Raw genomic sequence first — 16,932 nt, 5'->3', positions numbered from 1 at the left:
CATATACAGGTATGTACCTTTACTGCTGGGTATTTAGAAAGCTAACAATTTTCTTCTATTATACTTTTGCGTACTATTGCATAAAATTTATATAATTTTTCACTATTACAAAGAATGTTGGAATGACTGTCCTATCTAAACCTGTTTATATCCTTATTTGCTTTTTTTTTTTTTTTAAAGATTTTATTGGGGAAGGGGAACAGGACTTTACTGGGGAACAGTGGGCACTTCCTTGCTTTTAACACCAATATTAAACGGCCTCAAATGGGAGTATGTCCTACCATCACCTCCTTTTAATCTATCAAGAAAAAGCTTGAAAGCACTTATAAATGTGTAAGAAAAAAATAAACACCTCAATAAAAAATAGGCAAATTTACAAATGGAAAATATTAATGTCCAACAAACATATACAAAAATGTAAACTGCCGTTGGTAAAGAAATAAACATTTTAAAAGGTACTATTTTTGATTCCAGAAAAATGTCGGCGTGAGGTAAGCCTCTATAAAGCTCCCCTGGAATTTACAAAGAATCGAACAACAAAAACTCCACAAAGGACTCCCTGCACAGCAGACAGGCAAGACGAAGAGGCCCACTACCGACTGAAATCACCTGCAGGTAGGAGATTCGTGCGAGTGGAGGGAGGAGGAAACGGAGAAGTGCGCAGAGACGGAACCGCGCGGGCGCAGGACGCAGACCTAGCTCAGTGCGCCGAGCTCGCGGCTTCTCGGAACTACCGCAGCTGCGGGAGAGGGAAGAACTCTGACTGCTAGGGCTCCTCCAGGGCTCCACAGGGCTGAGGTGACAGCACATAACACAGCTGAACCCAACGCTCACGGCAGAGACCTCGGAGAAAAGACTGAGGGAAAAAGGCTGAAAACGGTGGTTTAAGCCCGCACTGCCAAGCAGAGAACGGAGCCTTAGGCACTGAGACTAGCCGCCCCCTCCCACCCCTCCCAGAGCTCGCCCCGCCCCCACCTGCCCGGTGCTAGAAGCGAAACAGTAGCAGTGTCAGATCAAAACAACAGAAACTTTGCTGTTTTGAGAACTGTGGGCCACAAACACAAATTCACAGCCCAACTAATTCCAGCAAAGGGGAGAGAACTGTGGAAGCAGGACCGGCTGTGGTGGTGGTCGCCGCCATTGCTCCGGGCCACCTCTCACAACTCACCCCGACCCTGACCCCACCTATCTGGGCGGATCCCTGCAGGAGTAAACAGAACTGCTGAAATATACGGGCTCTGAATAAGGAGCTGGAAGAGCTTTGGAACATCAAAAGCTCTCCGCATACCCACCGGGACACTGCGCCCTGTGACCTAGACGAACTATTAACAGAGGAGAAGCCCGTCTCCCAGGGAATCCCCACATTGTGTGAGAAGTTGGAATAGTGCAGAGAAAACATAGCACTACCGTGTGGGAGAAGAAAAATAAGTTGCAGTTGGAGAAATAATAAAACATTCTACCAACAACTACTGGCAAACAAAAGAAAGACCGCTTTCTATCAACCTGTTGCAGAAGTCACTCCTGTAGATGTCTAGGAAGAGAAATAGTAAACCAGTAATCGCCAAGATTAACCAAGGCAACAAGATAGCTCAGAAAGAAAGTGAAAAATCTCCAGAGAAAGCACTTGAAGATACAGAAATATGTGACTTAAAAGACAGAGAATTCAAGATTGCAGTTCTGAAAAAAGTCAACGAGATACAAGAAAACACAGATAGGCAGTTAAATGAACTCAGAAACTCAATCAAAGAACAGCATGAGCACTTTACGAAAGAGACTGAAATCTTAAAAAAGAACCAAATAGAATTTCTGGAGATTAAGAACTCAATAGAAGAAATTAAGAATGAAATAACCAGCTTAGGTAGTAGAGTTGTCCAGATGGAGGAAAGAATCAGTGACATCGAAGATAGAAACCTGGAAATGACACAGATAGAAGAAAAAAGAGACTTGAGACTTACAAGAAATGAAAGAACTCTAGAAGAACTTTCTGACTCCATCAGAAAGAGCAATATAAGAATAATGGGCATACCAGAAGGAGAAGAAAGAGAGAAGGGAACAGAGAATATATTCAAACAAATTGTCGATGAGAACTTCCCAAACTTGTGGACAGAACTGGACCCTCGAATCCAAGAAGCAAATAGAACACCTACTTACCTCAATCCCAACAGGCCTTCTCCAAGGCACATTGTATTGAAGCTGTCTAAAATCAACGACAAAGTAAGAATCCTCAAGGCAGCCAGGGAAAAGAAGACGGTAACTTACAAAGGAAAGCCCATTAGATTATCATCAGATTTCTCAGCAGAAACTCTACAAGCCAGGAGGGAGTGGAACCAAATATTCAAACTATTGAAAGAGAGAAACCATGAGCCAAGAATAATATATCCAGCAAAGATATCCTTTAGATATGAAGGAGGAATAAAGACCTTTCCAGACATACAGAAGCTGAGGGAATTTTCTAATACACGACCTGCACTACAAGAAATACTAAAGGAGGCTATTCGACCACCATCAACAGGGACAATATGTGGCAACCACAACTCAAAAACGGGGAGAGTAAAGGCCTGAACCGGAATATGGGAATGGAGAAAGTAAGCGTGCTGAAGAAAATGGAATACTCTAAATATCAAACTTTCTTTTACATAAACTTAAGGGTAACCACTCAAAATAAATCCAGAATTGAAATACATACTGAAATAAAAGAAGAAACAGAGGGAAACATCATAGAATACCACCACACAGAAATAATAGACAACAACAAAAAGACAAAGAAACAATGGAGACACAGCCTTACCAGAAAACTAAAGATAGAATGACAGGAAATCCTCACATATCAATAATCACCCTAAATGTAAATGGACTGAACTCACCAATAAAAAGGCACAGAGTAGCAGATTGGATCAAAAAACTAAACCCAACTATATGCTGTCTCCAAAAGACACATCTCAGCTACAAGGACAAGCATAGACTCAAAGTGAAAGGGTGGAAATTGACATTCCAAGCAAATGGTACCCAGAGAAAATCAGGTGTAGCCATAATGATATCAGATGAAACAGACTTCAAGGTGAAAAAGATAACAAGAGACAAAGATGGACATTTCATAATGGTGAAGGGGACTGTACAACAAGAAGACATAACAGTCATCAATATTTATGCCCCCAATCCGGGAGCACCGAAATATACCAAACAACTACTAACAGAACTAAAGGGAGAAATTGTCCAAAACACAATTATACTAGGGTACTTAAATACATCATTGACAGCTATGGATAGATCATCCAAACAGAAAATAAATAACGAAATAGTAGCCCTAAATGACACATTAGATGAAATGGACATAATTGACATTTATAGAGCACTTCATCCTAAAACATCAGACTATACATTCTTTTCTAGTGTACATGGAACATTCTCAAGGATAGACCATACATTGGGACATAAAGTCAGTCTCAACAAATTTAAGAAGACTGAAATCATACCATGCATATTCTCTGATCACAAGGCTTTGAAATTGGATATCAACTGTAAAAAGAAAGCGGGAAAAAACACAAAAACATGGAGATTAAATAACATACTTTTAAAGCAGGACTGGGTCAAAGAAGAAATTAGAGGAGAGATCAAAAGATACATAGAAACAAATGACAATGAAAATACATCCTACCAAAATTTTTGGGATGCAGCGAAAGCAGTTTTAAGAGGGAAATTTATCTCATTACAGGCCTATCTCAAGAAACAAGAAAACTCCCAAATAAATAACTTCATGTTACACCTTAAAGAACTAGAAAAAGAAGAACAAGTAAAACCCAAGGTGAGCAGAAGAAAGGAAATAACAAAAATTAGAGCAGAACTAAATGAAATAGAGAACAAAAAGACAATAGAAAAAATTAAAATGACAAAGAGCTGGTTCTTTGAAAAGATTAACAAAATTGACAAGCCCTTGGCTAGACTTACTAAGATAAAAAGAGAGAAGACACTGATTAACAAAATCAGAAACGTAAAAGGGGAAGTTATCACGGACACCACAGAAATACAAAGGATCATCCAAGAATACTATGAAGGACTATATGCCACCAAATTCAACAACCTAGAAGAAATGGACAAGTTCTTAGAAACATATAGCCTTCCAAGGCTGAACCATGAAGAACTGGAAAATCTAAATAGACGGATCACCAGTAACGAAATTGAATCAGTCATCCAAAACCTTCCCAAAAGCAAAAGTCCGGGACCAGATGGCTTCACTAGTGAATTCTACCAAACCTTCAAAGAGGATCGAATACCAATCCTGCACAAACTCTTCCAAAAAATTGAAGAAGAGACAGTACTCCCTAACTCATTTTATGAGGCCAACATCACCCTGATACCAAAACCTGGTAAGGACAGCACAAAAAAAAGAAAACTACAGACCAATATCTCTAATGAATACCGATGCAAAAATCCAAAATAAAATTCTAGCAAATCGAATACAACAATGCATTAAAAAGATTATTCATCACGACCAAGTGGGGTTCATCCCCGGGGCACAAGGATGGTTCAACATACGCAAATCCATCAATGTGATACATCACATAAACAAAATAAAGGACAAAAATCATATGATTATATCAATTGATGCAGAAAAAGCATTTGACAAGATACAACATCCATTTATGATTAAAACACATAATAAAATGGGTATAGAAGGAAAATACCTTAACATAATAAAGGCCATATATGACAAGCCCTCTGCTAATCTCATAATTAATGGAGAAAAACTGAAGCCCTTTGCTCTCCGTTCAGGAACACGACAGGGATGTCCCCTATCACCTCTGCTTTTCAACATAGTGTTGGAAGTCCTTGCCAGAGCAATCAGGCAAGAGAAAGAAATAAAAGGCATCCAAATTGGGAATGAAGAAGTTAAATTATCACTCTTTGCAGATGACATGATGCTATATATAGAAAACCCTAAAGACTCCACCAAAAAGCTATTAGAAACAATCAACGAATACAGTAAAGTTGCCGGCTACAAAATCAACGCACAAAAGTCCATTGCCTTCCTATATACCAACAATGAAATCTCAGAAAAAGAAATACAAAAAACAATTCCTTTTGCAATTGCAGCAAAAAGAATAAAATACCTAGGAATAAACTTAAGCAAGGATGTGAAAGACCTATATGCTGAAAACTATGACATTTTTGAAAGAAATTGAAGAAGACACAAAGAAATGGAAAGACATTCCGTGCTCATGGATTGGAAGAATCAACATAGTGAAAATGGCCATATTACCCAAAGCAATATACAGATTCAATGCAATCCCCATCAAAATCCCAATGGCATATTTTAAAGAAATAGAACAAAAAATCATCAGATTTGTTTGGAACCACAAAAGACCCCGAATAGCCAAAGCAATCTTAAGGAAAAAGAACAATAATGGAGGTGTCACACTTCCTGACTTTGGCTTGTACTACAGGGCTACAATAATCAAAACAGCATGGTATTGGCAGAAAAACAGACACATAGACCAATGGAATAGAATTGAGAACCCAGAAATAAAACCACATAAATGTGGACAGATAATTTTTGACAAAGAAGCTAAAAACATACAATGGAGCAAAGACAGCCTCTTCAATAAATGGTGCTGGGAGAATTGGATAGCCACGTGCAAAAGAATGAAACTGGATTGCTATTTGTCACCATGTACCAAAGTTAATTCAAAATGGATCAAAGACTTAAGCATAAGACCTGACACAATAAACTGCATAGAAGAAAACATAGGTACTAAATTTATGGACCTTGGGTTCAAAGAGCATTTTATGAACTTGACTCCAAAGGCAATGGAAGTAAAAGCTAAAATAAACGAATGGGACTATATGAAACTTAAAAGCTTCTGCACAGCAAAAGAAACCATTGACAAAATAAAGAGGCCACCAACTGAATGGGAGAAGATTTTTGCAAACAGTGCCTCCGATAAGGGGCTAGTATCCAGAATATACAAGGAACTCATGCAACTCGACAACAAAAAAACAAACAACCCAATTGAAAAATGGGCAGGGGACTTGAAGAGACATTTCTCCAAAGAGAACATACAAATGGCAAATAGACATATGAAAAAATGCTCAACATCACTAATCATCAGAGAAATGCTAATCAAAACCACAATGAGATATCACCTCACCCCAGTCAGAATGGCTATCATCAACAAGACAAATAGTAACAAGTGTTGGAGAGGCTGTGGAGAAAAAGGAACCCTCATACACTGTTGGTGGGAATGCAGACTGGTGCAGCCGTTATGGAAGGCAGTGTGGAGGTTCCTCAAAGAATTACGAATAGAATTGCCATATGACCCAGCAATCCCTCTCCTGGGTATCTACCCAAAAAATCTGAAAACATTTAGAGATAAAGACACGTGTGCTCCAATGTTCATTGCAGCTTTGTTTACGGTGGCCAAGACATGGAAACAACCAAAATGTCCTTCGATAGATGAATGGATAAAGAAGTTGTGGTATATATACACAATGGAATACTATTCGGCAGTAAGAAAAGATGATATAGGAACATTTGTGACAACATGGATGGATCTTGAGAGAGTAATGCTGAGCGAAACAAGTCAGACAGAAAAAGCAGAGAACCATGTGATTTCACTGATATGTGGTATATAAACCAAAAACAACAAAAGAACAAGACAAACAAATGAGAAACAGAAACTCATAGACACAGACAATGGTTTGGTGGTTGCCAGAGGGTAAGGGGGATCGAATATATGGTGATGGAAGGAGAACTGACTCTGGGTGATGAACACACAATGGGATTTATAGATAATGTAATACAGAATTGTACACCTGAAACCGATGTAATTTTACTAACAATTGTCACCCCAATAAATTTAATAAAGTAAAAGAAAAGAAAAGAAAAGAAAAAATAAGGTACTATTTTTGTCCGGTTTGGCAGAGATCGCCATCACTATCAACAATAAAAATTCAGTTGTGGGAAAGTTATGGGACAATAGGCACCCTTGCTGGTGAAACTAAAAATTTGTATATCTTATCTAGAGGATAATCTGGCAATATGTTCCAAAAGTCTTAAATATATGATTGATTACCTTTTGAGCAAGACATTCTAGTTCTAAGCATTAACTCTAAGGAAATGATCAGGGAAGTGTTAAAAAAGTGTTTACATTATATGAATGTTCAATAAGGATATGCTTTGTATAAAAACAACAAAATTCAATGTCCAACAAAAGAGGACAACACTTTGGTAAAGTGGATACTAGGCAACCATTAAAAACTCAGGTTGCAGAAGAATACTAAAGGATACGGACACATGTTCATGATGTATTAAGTGAAAAAAGCTGGTTGCAAAAGAACATTTTGCAGTATAATCTCAATAACAATACAGATATATAAAGATTAAGGCTAAATTATGCATCAAAATTCTACTGTGGTTATCTCTGGGCAGTGGAGTTGTTGATTTTTATTTTCTTCTTGTTGCTTTTCTTAATTTTCTAAACTTTACCCAGTAAATATGCTAGATTTGAATCAAAAGAAAAAAGCAGTTGGGGTCCTGATTCATCAGGTCCCTTATACAATCTTGCCCAGAAGACTAGGGTGTTATTTGGCTATTTTCCATGTGACAATGCTTCCTTCATCTGTGAACACACTGTCCCAGTAAACTACAAATAGCAGGGCTTGGTACTGCAAAGTTTTGGCTTTTCATTCACAGAAGATAATTTTATAATTTACAACTGGAAAGGGAAGGCTATGTTCTTGGTCCTTATCTTTTTGCCATTCTGAGAATTTTTGCCAGTTTGCTACTTTGTAATATTACTGTTAGATAACTGCCTCTGAGCAATCCTGATGAGAAAGAAGAAATTGTAAATTGATGTCAACACTGTCAATCATGAGGTTAAAAAAAAAAAGGATACAGGTCAGCTCCCAGAGATAAAAGCAGTTAACAGGTACTGTCCACTGGTTGGGTGGCAGTATATCACATTAGCAGAGAGGGCTTAGAAACACAGGTAACACCTGTTTGAGACTTACTGTTAACCTGAGTTGAAAATAAAAGGACTTTGGTGAAAAATGTTTCTAAGTGATGTCTATTGCTAAAGGTCTGAACTGTTCACTAACCGCCTTGTAAAAATAATTAATTTGGGGCCTGGTAAGAAGAAAAGAGCCTCTCCTGATCTCTGGTCAAAAATTTCCCTACAATAATTTTTACAAAAGGGCAGCTCAAATCAAGGACACTGAAAAGTAAAATCATTATATTTTATAGACACCCACGAGCAAAACTTGTTCACCATAACTATGTTTGTGCGGAACAGGGTAAAGAAACCACTCTTTCATTTTAAAGATAAGGAAACTAAAGCATAAGGAGGTTAAATGATTTGACTAAGGCCATAGAGCTGGAACTCATTCTACTTGATACTTGTCCAGATAACTTATCCTGACAGAATGATTAGGATGCAGTACTTAAAAATCAGATGGTTCCACAAGTGCCATGCTGAGGTTTTTTTAATGGATGACTTGGTGAATGGGCAATACCTACCCTAGATATTTCTCAGAATTAAGTATTTTCTTCCATGATCATGTTGCAATCTCAAGCAAGTGCTGAAACAAGTTCTTGATAAAAGCCAAAGTCTTTTGTTTTTCCTCAGTAAAAATATTTATTTCTATCTGAAAGCCACTGTGCTGCCTATACACATTTAGTAAGTCTGTCTTCCGTCTGGCTTTTAATTTTAAAAAATGACACTTTGCTACAGTAAGTGACTACAAGCCAAATTAAAACAGCACAACATATTTAATGAGTGTCCATGGGTTCTAAACACTATCTACAAATGAATTTTTCCCTCTATCCCATCACTTTAGCCACATGTAAATACTTTCTCTAAACATGCTGAACTGAAACTGAAAATTTCTAATCCTATTTGTTTTAACACAAGGTCAAAATTTAAGCATGAGCATGTGATTCCACAGCCCACCCTCTTGTTTTTTACTATGATACCTCTGATAACTAAAACATGTAATGTACTTTACAATTTAGAATGTTTTCATGTGGTATCTAATTTAACCTATATATTATCATAATCCCCATTTTAAATATGGGCAAATTGTGGTTTTCTGGCTGGTTGTTATTCATCAAAGAGCATATGGCCAGTAAATGACAGTCAAAAATCAAACACAGTAATTGTGACCAATATATGTCTAAGAAAATTACTATAAGTTTTACTGGCAGAAGGGGTAGTCTAGCGAGGTAGCAGAAAATGTTAGGCTCTTTGCCCTTTCAAGGGTTGAAAAATTAGCTTGAGCCACAGAAAGGTAAATCACATAGCAATAAATGTATGCAGAAAGACCTGTGTTTTGAGGTTAACAAAATTATTATAGGAGTAAGGATAAAAGTTCAAACCATATATAAATATTTATAAATATACCAGGGAATGCACAGTGGCAGCAGTTTTGACGAGTTTAGGAAATCACCCTGAGCTCACTCAGTTTAACCTCTGTCTGACCATCTGAGTTCTATTCCCAGTCTCTGCAGGTGAGGGAAAGCAGAGTTTGCCACTCCAAAATATTCCTTTTTTAAATATTATTTTAAGCTGGTTATTTTTAAGAAACAAGAGACTCAGAAACAACCTTTGACCCTTCTCCTTACCTTCCTAAAGGAATTCAGACAGAAAAACATACTTAAAGGAAGGGAGCTATCACCTTAGCATAATATGATCCAAGTGCTGCAGAAAGGAAACCGCAAGGTCTGTTTGTTAGACTCCCTATTGTTTCTGGGTGGCCCAGCAAGAATTATTTTTTAACCGTATGTTTGCTCTCTCATCTACCTGTGAATTGTCTACTTTCCCTTTGAAGTCCCAGACCCCTACCTCCCTCTCCTTAGTCCAAAATGGCATATGAGCCTCAACTGCCTGATCTGTCCCAGGGTCCAATATTCAGGGCTCCTGTATGTACATACATAATAAATTTGGTTATTTTCTCCTGTTAATCTGTCACATGTCAATTTGATTATTAGACTAGCCAGAAGAACTTAGAAGAGTAGAAGGAAAATTATTTTTCCTCCCCCACACAGGTAAACCTCACTTTTCACCATGACCCAGATCCTTGAAAATACATTATAAAAGCAGTACATGATAAGTGAATCACTGGTATCCTTAACAAAGATTGGGTAGCAATAGTACCAAAATCAAATTCCAAAATGTATCAAATAGCAGAGCGACAACTGTACCATAATTAAAAATAATAAAAGTACACGCCCAGTCTTACAAAATGGACATAAATTTGCTTTTATCATACAACGGACAACCTACTATTAAATATACACAGAGAAGATAAAACATAACTCTTAAGTTTGGCCTCAAATTCTTATGGTAGACACAATAACTAATAAACAACTGCTTTCCTTAATTTCTCAGAATATAGAAAGGCCTTTTTTTCCGATTATCTGGAAGACCTTGAAAGTTTGTGGGTTTTTTTTTTCTTTTTCATCTAATGCATTTCTTTGTAATAAGCAGGCGCATTCAATCAACATTTTTTTTTTAAACCAGGTACCTACTTACTACATGCCAGCCACTGTCAATACACTGATGTTAAAGCTCAGCTCAAAGTAGAAGGTGCTCAAGGTGTGTTAGCTGGGTTACCTCAGGATGAAAATTATTTTCCTAAGAGCTACCTCAACATTTCTCACCTTAGCTCATCAATTTATTCAAAGATACCAAGTTGGTTAATTTTGATCAAAGCAATACCATCAAGAAATATGTTTAAGAGATCTTTATCTTTTGAAATACAACATGCAATGGAAGGAAAGCATGAATACTGGAATCAGAGAAATCTGGATTCAAATCCTATCTCTGCAACTTGATAGCTATTTGGACCTTGGGCAAGTTATTGAACTTTTCTGAGCTTCCACAAATTCTCCTCTGTGCTATGATAATCCCAGAATCTCAAACTCAGAAGGCCAGTTTCACTCTCTTAACCTATTATATACCCGCCCTACAAAATTAAACTAACTAGATTAGCTGGTAACACAGTAATGATACATGTATCACTTGCACCTCCAACAAATTAAAATTCAAGAATTTTGCAAGAGAATTTTAAAAATAAATGAAAGTACGAGGTCTGATAATTAAGTTCGTGAACTTCTTGCAATAACGTTGCTAACCTTTTTTGATATCAGAGGGATTATTCATTACGAATTTGTACCAACAGAACAAATAGTTAACCCAGTTTACTATTTGGAAGTTCTGAAAAGGCTGCGTGAAAAAGTTAGACAACCTGAACTTTTCGCCCATAATTCATGGCTCTTGCATCACGACAACGTACCAGCTCATGCGGCACTGTCTGTGAGGGAGTTTTTAGCCAATAAACAAATAACTGCATTGGAACTTCCATCCTACTCACCTGATATGGCCCCCAATGACTTCTCTCTTTACTCAAAGTAAAGGAAATATTGAAAGGAAGACATTTTGATGACATATAGGACATCAAGGGTAATACGATGACAGCTCTGATGGCCACTCTAGAAAAAGAGTTCCAAAATTGCTTTGATGGGTAGACTAGGCACTGGTGTCAGTGCATAGCTTCCCAAGGGGAGTACTTGGAAGTTGACTGGAGTGGTATTCAGCAATGAGGTATGCAGCACTTTTCCTAGGATGAGTTCGCAAATTTAATTGTCCTTATAAACCATAAATTAAGGACTACATCTCCACTTTGTTCTTAATTTCTTGTCCCTTTATTTAAAATATTTATTCCAAACATATTTGGGATTGTTATATGGGACTTTTTTCCTTGATAAAATCTGAGATAATCAGTTTAAAAAAAAACTATTATAATGGGTTTTGAAATTTGAATCAACTAGCTCAAACCTGTTCTACAGATGAAGGAAATGGGGCATAGAATAATATGCCTAATAAAAACTATATTTTGAAATACTTCACAACATAGGAAACGTTCAATACAGAATGTTGAATGAGAGAAAAAGGATTAAAACAATCTATATACAAAATGATCCTAAATGAAAAAAGTAAGTAAATATAAAAGAATGTGGGTTATACTTACTCTCTTTTATAATATATGACATTCCAAATACTTTGCTTTGAATCAAATGGAATAAATATATCAAAAAGTTATGAAAAAAATATGGAGGCACTGAGGCTTAGTGACTTGCTCACAATTCTACAGCTAATTGGAAACGAAGCCAAGACAAGAACCCAGAACCAGAGCTTTTCCCACTGTACCACACAACCTGTATGATACAAAACTAACATCTGTTCAATTCAATATCAACTTATTTTACCACTGTTTTTGTCTCCTCAAATCTGTTCACACAATGATGTTAAACAGTGCTACAGATTACATTTTAGATACTATTACCACATTAGACCAGAAATTAAGTTTGAGAATTGACAGCTCCTGATAATCTTCCAGCCTCAAAAGAACAAGGGCATCTATGTTGCCATATTCATCTTTGGAACCCTACCACATAGTACAATACCTGGAATACAGTAGGTGCTCTATCTATCTATCTATATCTATATCTATATCTATATTTTAAATAAAACATAGCTTTTTTATTTTCTGTTAGCACTACCAAACTCATATATGAAACCAAACAAAAATAGTGAAATATATAGTTTCATATTTGGGGTCTCTAAGTATTTGTAATATAAACAAAGGATTCACTAAAAAAATTAATGATTATAACAAATGTAAAGGGAACATTTACATTACTAAAATATTTCAAGCACTATACAAATTAATGGTACATTAATTACAATAATTCTTATCTATTGAAATGGTCCTAATCTTAGGCACCATTACTTTGTCTGCCTAGTTGGCGTCATCAAATGCACTAGAAAGCAATAAAATTACAGGTATCATTTATAAGGGGCACTGGACGAGGACCTAGATCCTAGTCCAATCTCTGCTAATAATCAGATATATAACCCTGGGCAACATTTCTTCTTTGACTCTTAATTAACCCATTCAAAGAAAGAAAAAAGCTGAACTACTAATCACCAGGGACCTTTCCAGTTTTAATTTTTTTAAAAAATGGTTCTTATCCAGAAAGATTCTACATTCAATTTTTTCATTGTATCAAATTTGATATCCGGAATGTTAATAGTTTGCTCCGTTATATGATAATCAAAAGCGTAGCACATTTTCTAAAAATATTTAAAGACTAGTAACATACATAACTTTTTACCATCTTACATTAGGTACAACAGGAGAAAACCAAAGAAACACGAGCATGCAATAATCAATCAAGCCTCCTTTCCCAGTTGGTCTGACATGAACCACACTGGATTTCATAATACAAACAAAAAAACCAAACCAGTGATACACAAATACATATATGTACATAAATATATATACATATTGATACATACTTATCTATACTGATATCTATACTTATCTATACTGATATGTGTGTGAACTTTAAAACTTGTTTTTAATTGTAAAATCAATACTGGCTTATGGAAGAAATTCAAATAGTACATCAGGACACATGTGAAGTGCAAAGTAAAAAGCCTCCCAACCCCTCTTCACCCTGCATAAGTAACCACTGTTAACATTTTTCTTATGTAAAAAAAAATCCTTTTACGTATCCTTCAAAAAGTTACCTGAATGTATTCAAGTATACATATGCGCCTGTGTGTATAAATCTTTTAAACCTAAACTGTTGCCACTTCTTGAATGATGGGGGAAACTGTCTCAAGCAGCAGCTTCATAAGTATGTTAAATTCATTGAAAGTAGTAGCAGAGTCGTATGTCACAAAGTGGTATAGGCTTCAGAAATGTACGTTGTACTGAATACATTGAAGTTTGTTGCTGGGAGGCTATGTGGAGTGATTGCGCAGAAAGAGTGGTGAGCAAGGAGCCAGACAACCTGGGTTCTAATTTAAGTAGTCGGGTAGCTTTAGGCAAGCCATGAAATTTTCCTGTGCCTCAGTTTCTGCTTTTGTAAAATAACAAGGTTGAACTAAGATCCCTTCCAAATCAAAAATGTTATAATTCTAAGATGGCCGTCTGTAACAGTGTTCTCTTGAACTGGTTGTAACAAAAGTTAAAAAAAAAAAAAAAAGAAACATTATAGTAACCTCCAGTCTTACCAGAGTAAATTGCTATGCCTCATTAACTATCAAGGTACAGTTCTGACAGAACTAGTGACATAATTACATCTGAAAGCAAAGTAGCAGATTATTAAAATCGGGTAGGTTTTTACAAAGCTTTGATTGACATTCCTTTTTTGGAGGAGGGCCATGGCTTAGTTTCGGCAATAACCACTCTCCCTCCTCCCGAAACGAAAATAATTAAGTGTACTACGGAGTTAAAATAATGAAACTGAAAGTTAGATTGAATTTTGTTGTACTTACAGAAGATCCTGGGGAGATGACTAGACCAGCAAAGGTTGGAAAGAATTACTAGCTAATTTCCTCTTCCGGAAGCTCTTTGGCTCCTACTATTCTTTCAGCTTCACACGCCCTCACCACACGCACTCCACCCAAATCCATACATGCCACATGCATCACAAGGGAGGAGGGTCCCTTTGATCATTTTAGAAAAAGTTCTTTGACTCGATTTACCTTAGGGGTTACGGGGTTCTAGTTGGCGCCCACCCGCCCACGCCTTCTATCGTCAGTCCCAGGAACCTGGGCCTGGAGCGTTGGCGGGCACCCGCGCCGGGCGTGGGCGGCCTTCCCCCACAACGCGGGGCCCAAGGGGAAGGAGCGGAGGGGAAGGGAGGGGAAGTAAGAGGAAAGGAGGGAAGGGGAGGGGAGAAAAGAAATAGGGAGGGGAAGGAAGGAGGAAGCCCAAGCGGGCAGTACCTACCGCGCCGGGAGAGCCCGCCTGGATCGCCTGCGGCGCCCTGCGCGATCCCGAGGGGAGGGTTCTGGAGGAGGGGCGGTGCAAGCCCCAATCTGGAAATGCCAACTCCGCTCTGAGGCCCCGCCGGGCCTAAAAGGAAACGGAAGTCCCTTCTTCTCCCTCACTCGCGCCCACCAGCCCGCCCATCCCCTGGAGGTATCCCCAGGGCCTCAAAGAGGCACGGGCTGCTGTCCGACCGTCTCACGGCACAAGCCGCACCACTGGGAGCCCCCGCAGTCTCCTTCTCGCCACCCCCGCCCGGAGGCCAGCCTCCAGCCCTGCAAAGCCCCTCCTTCTTCCCCTTCCGCCATTTTCGAACTTACTCGGGCCCAACGTCCCAAAGTCAGCACTGAGGCCGCTGGGTACTCAGCTAAGGTCCAGCCACTTCCCAGGACGGGAAGGGGGCGGTCAGGGCAAACGAAGCCCTCTGTCCCCCCACCCCCACCCCGGAGCTGGAAACCAGAACCTGATGGAGCGGGCGCGCATGCGCCGTGGGCACCACGCAGTCCCCGCCCCCAGCTCAAGCGTTTCCTTTTTTAGCCTCCAAGTGTTTTTCCCCCCCACGGTTTTTACCTGCTAGGTTCTGCGGTTGAGTAGCGGAATAGAGATTAAAGTATAAAAAGATACAGAAGACAATGAACAGTTTGAGCTCTTACTATAGACCAGGCACTGTGGTAGCCACATAACGTGCACTTTGTTGTAAGGTAGTCATTCTCTTATTAAACCCATTTTACAGAGGCAATTGAGATGCAGAGAGGGTAACTATCCCAATAGCACGCAGATAATAAACGAGGGAACTGAGATTACAATATGATCTGTGACTAAGGAGGGAAAGGATGAAAGGAAAAAGAAAGGAAGACACTTCGTGGGGGCATAAAGGGAGTTGGAAAACGAAAATGAGTAGAGAAGCCAGAAAGCAGAAAGAAGAGAAACAAAGGAAATCTGTGTACGTAAAATACAGGATTTATTTCAAATATGCTGTAGAATTGTCAGACCGACAAATGACTTTTGTTTCAGAAATGGGCTTTCTTACAGGTTAGTGTAGTGAGATAAGAGTTTCTAAATGAGAAAGTTTCATTTCAAGGGGAAGATCATAAGTATCATCTGCATCCTCAAATGATGCTGCCCTTCATGAAAAGGGAGCTTGGAGGGAGGAAAGACTTCTTTTGGGGCTGTAGGCATTTGCTAAGAATCCCCCTGATTCTCTCCCACTGTTAAGCTCTGGAAATCTCACACCTGACTTATTGAAATAATAGTAACTACAAGCAAATACGTATCTCATTTAATTCCCATGGCAACCTTATAAAATATGTAACTATCATTATCCCCATTTTACAGAAGAACACACTGATGTTTAGACAGATTAGGTAGCTTGTCCAAAGTCACACTGCTAGGTAGCATGTGTGGGAGCTGGAACAGTGATTCAAACCAAGTATCTGTCTGATTACAAACATGTCTGATCGTTACCCAGTCTCCTAATTAGCCTCTCTGTCTCTAGACTGCTGGCCCCACAATCTAGCCTGCACATGGCCATCTGAGGTAAAACATGAAGTACGACCTCCAGGATGTTAAAATTACTTGAGCAGATAAGTGATTTCCATGGCTTGTCCTTCACCTCCTTAAAGTTTCTGCTTAATCGTTACCTTCTCAATAGGGCCTGCCATGACCACCATATTTTTTTATTCTTTTGCTGTTCTGATTGAGTGTTTTCTGAAATCTTGTCTCCCAAATTGCTGATTCAGTCCTCTGCCTCATCTGATCTACTGTAATTCCTTCCAGTGCATTCTTCATTTCAGTTATTGTATTCCTCACTTCTGACTGGATCTTTTTTGTTTTCTATGTGTTTTTTTTTAATGCTTGCTATCTCTTTGTTGAAGTTCTCAATAAGTTCCTTGAGCACCCTTATAACCAGTGTTTTGAACTCTGTCTCTGGTATTTTGCTTGCCTCCAATTTGTTTAGTTCTTTTTCTGGAGTTTTCGCCTATTCTTTCATTGGGGATGTATTTCTTTGTTTCCATATTTTGACTGCCTCTCAGTTTTGTTTGTATGTATTAGGTAGATTTCCTACCTCTTTCAGGCTTGCTGGGTGACCTTATA

At 38.4% G+C, this 16,932-nt stretch overlaps 1 protein-coding gene across 4 annotated transcripts in view; it reads right to left on the bottom strand.

Moving 5' to 3' along the window:
• XIAP (X-linked inhibitor of apoptosis) overlaps window positions 1–15,323 on the bottom strand; it is a 63,818-nt gene extending 48,495 nt beyond the window's left edge. The window contains exons 1-2 of one of the 4 annotated variants that reach the window (XM_019718175.3): window positions 15,159–15,323; window positions 14,800–14,925 (exon numbers count right to left, since the gene is read on the bottom strand). The gene's annotated coding sequence lies outside the window, so the exon portion shown is untranslated. Of the gene's footprint in view, window positions 1–14,342; window positions 14,369–14,552; window positions 14,737–14,799; window positions 14,926–15,158 lie in introns of those variants that run through there. The other 3 variants (XM_019718180.3, XM_019718181.3, XM_088795011.1) reach the window with 3 other exon arrangements.
• Between the last annotated feature and the right edge of the window lie 1,609 nt (window positions 15,324–16,932).

Source organism: Rhinolophus sinicus, chromosome 18 (genome assembly GCF_057876585.1).
Source record: "Rhinolophus sinicus isolate RSI-liver-muscle chromosome 18, RSI-T2T, whole genome shotgun sequence".
Classification (NCBI taxonomy): domain Eukaryota; kingdom Metazoa; phylum Chordata; class Mammalia; order Chiroptera; family Rhinolophidae; genus Rhinolophus; species Rhinolophus sinicus.
This window is presented reverse-complemented; position numbering and strand designations above follow the sequence as displayed.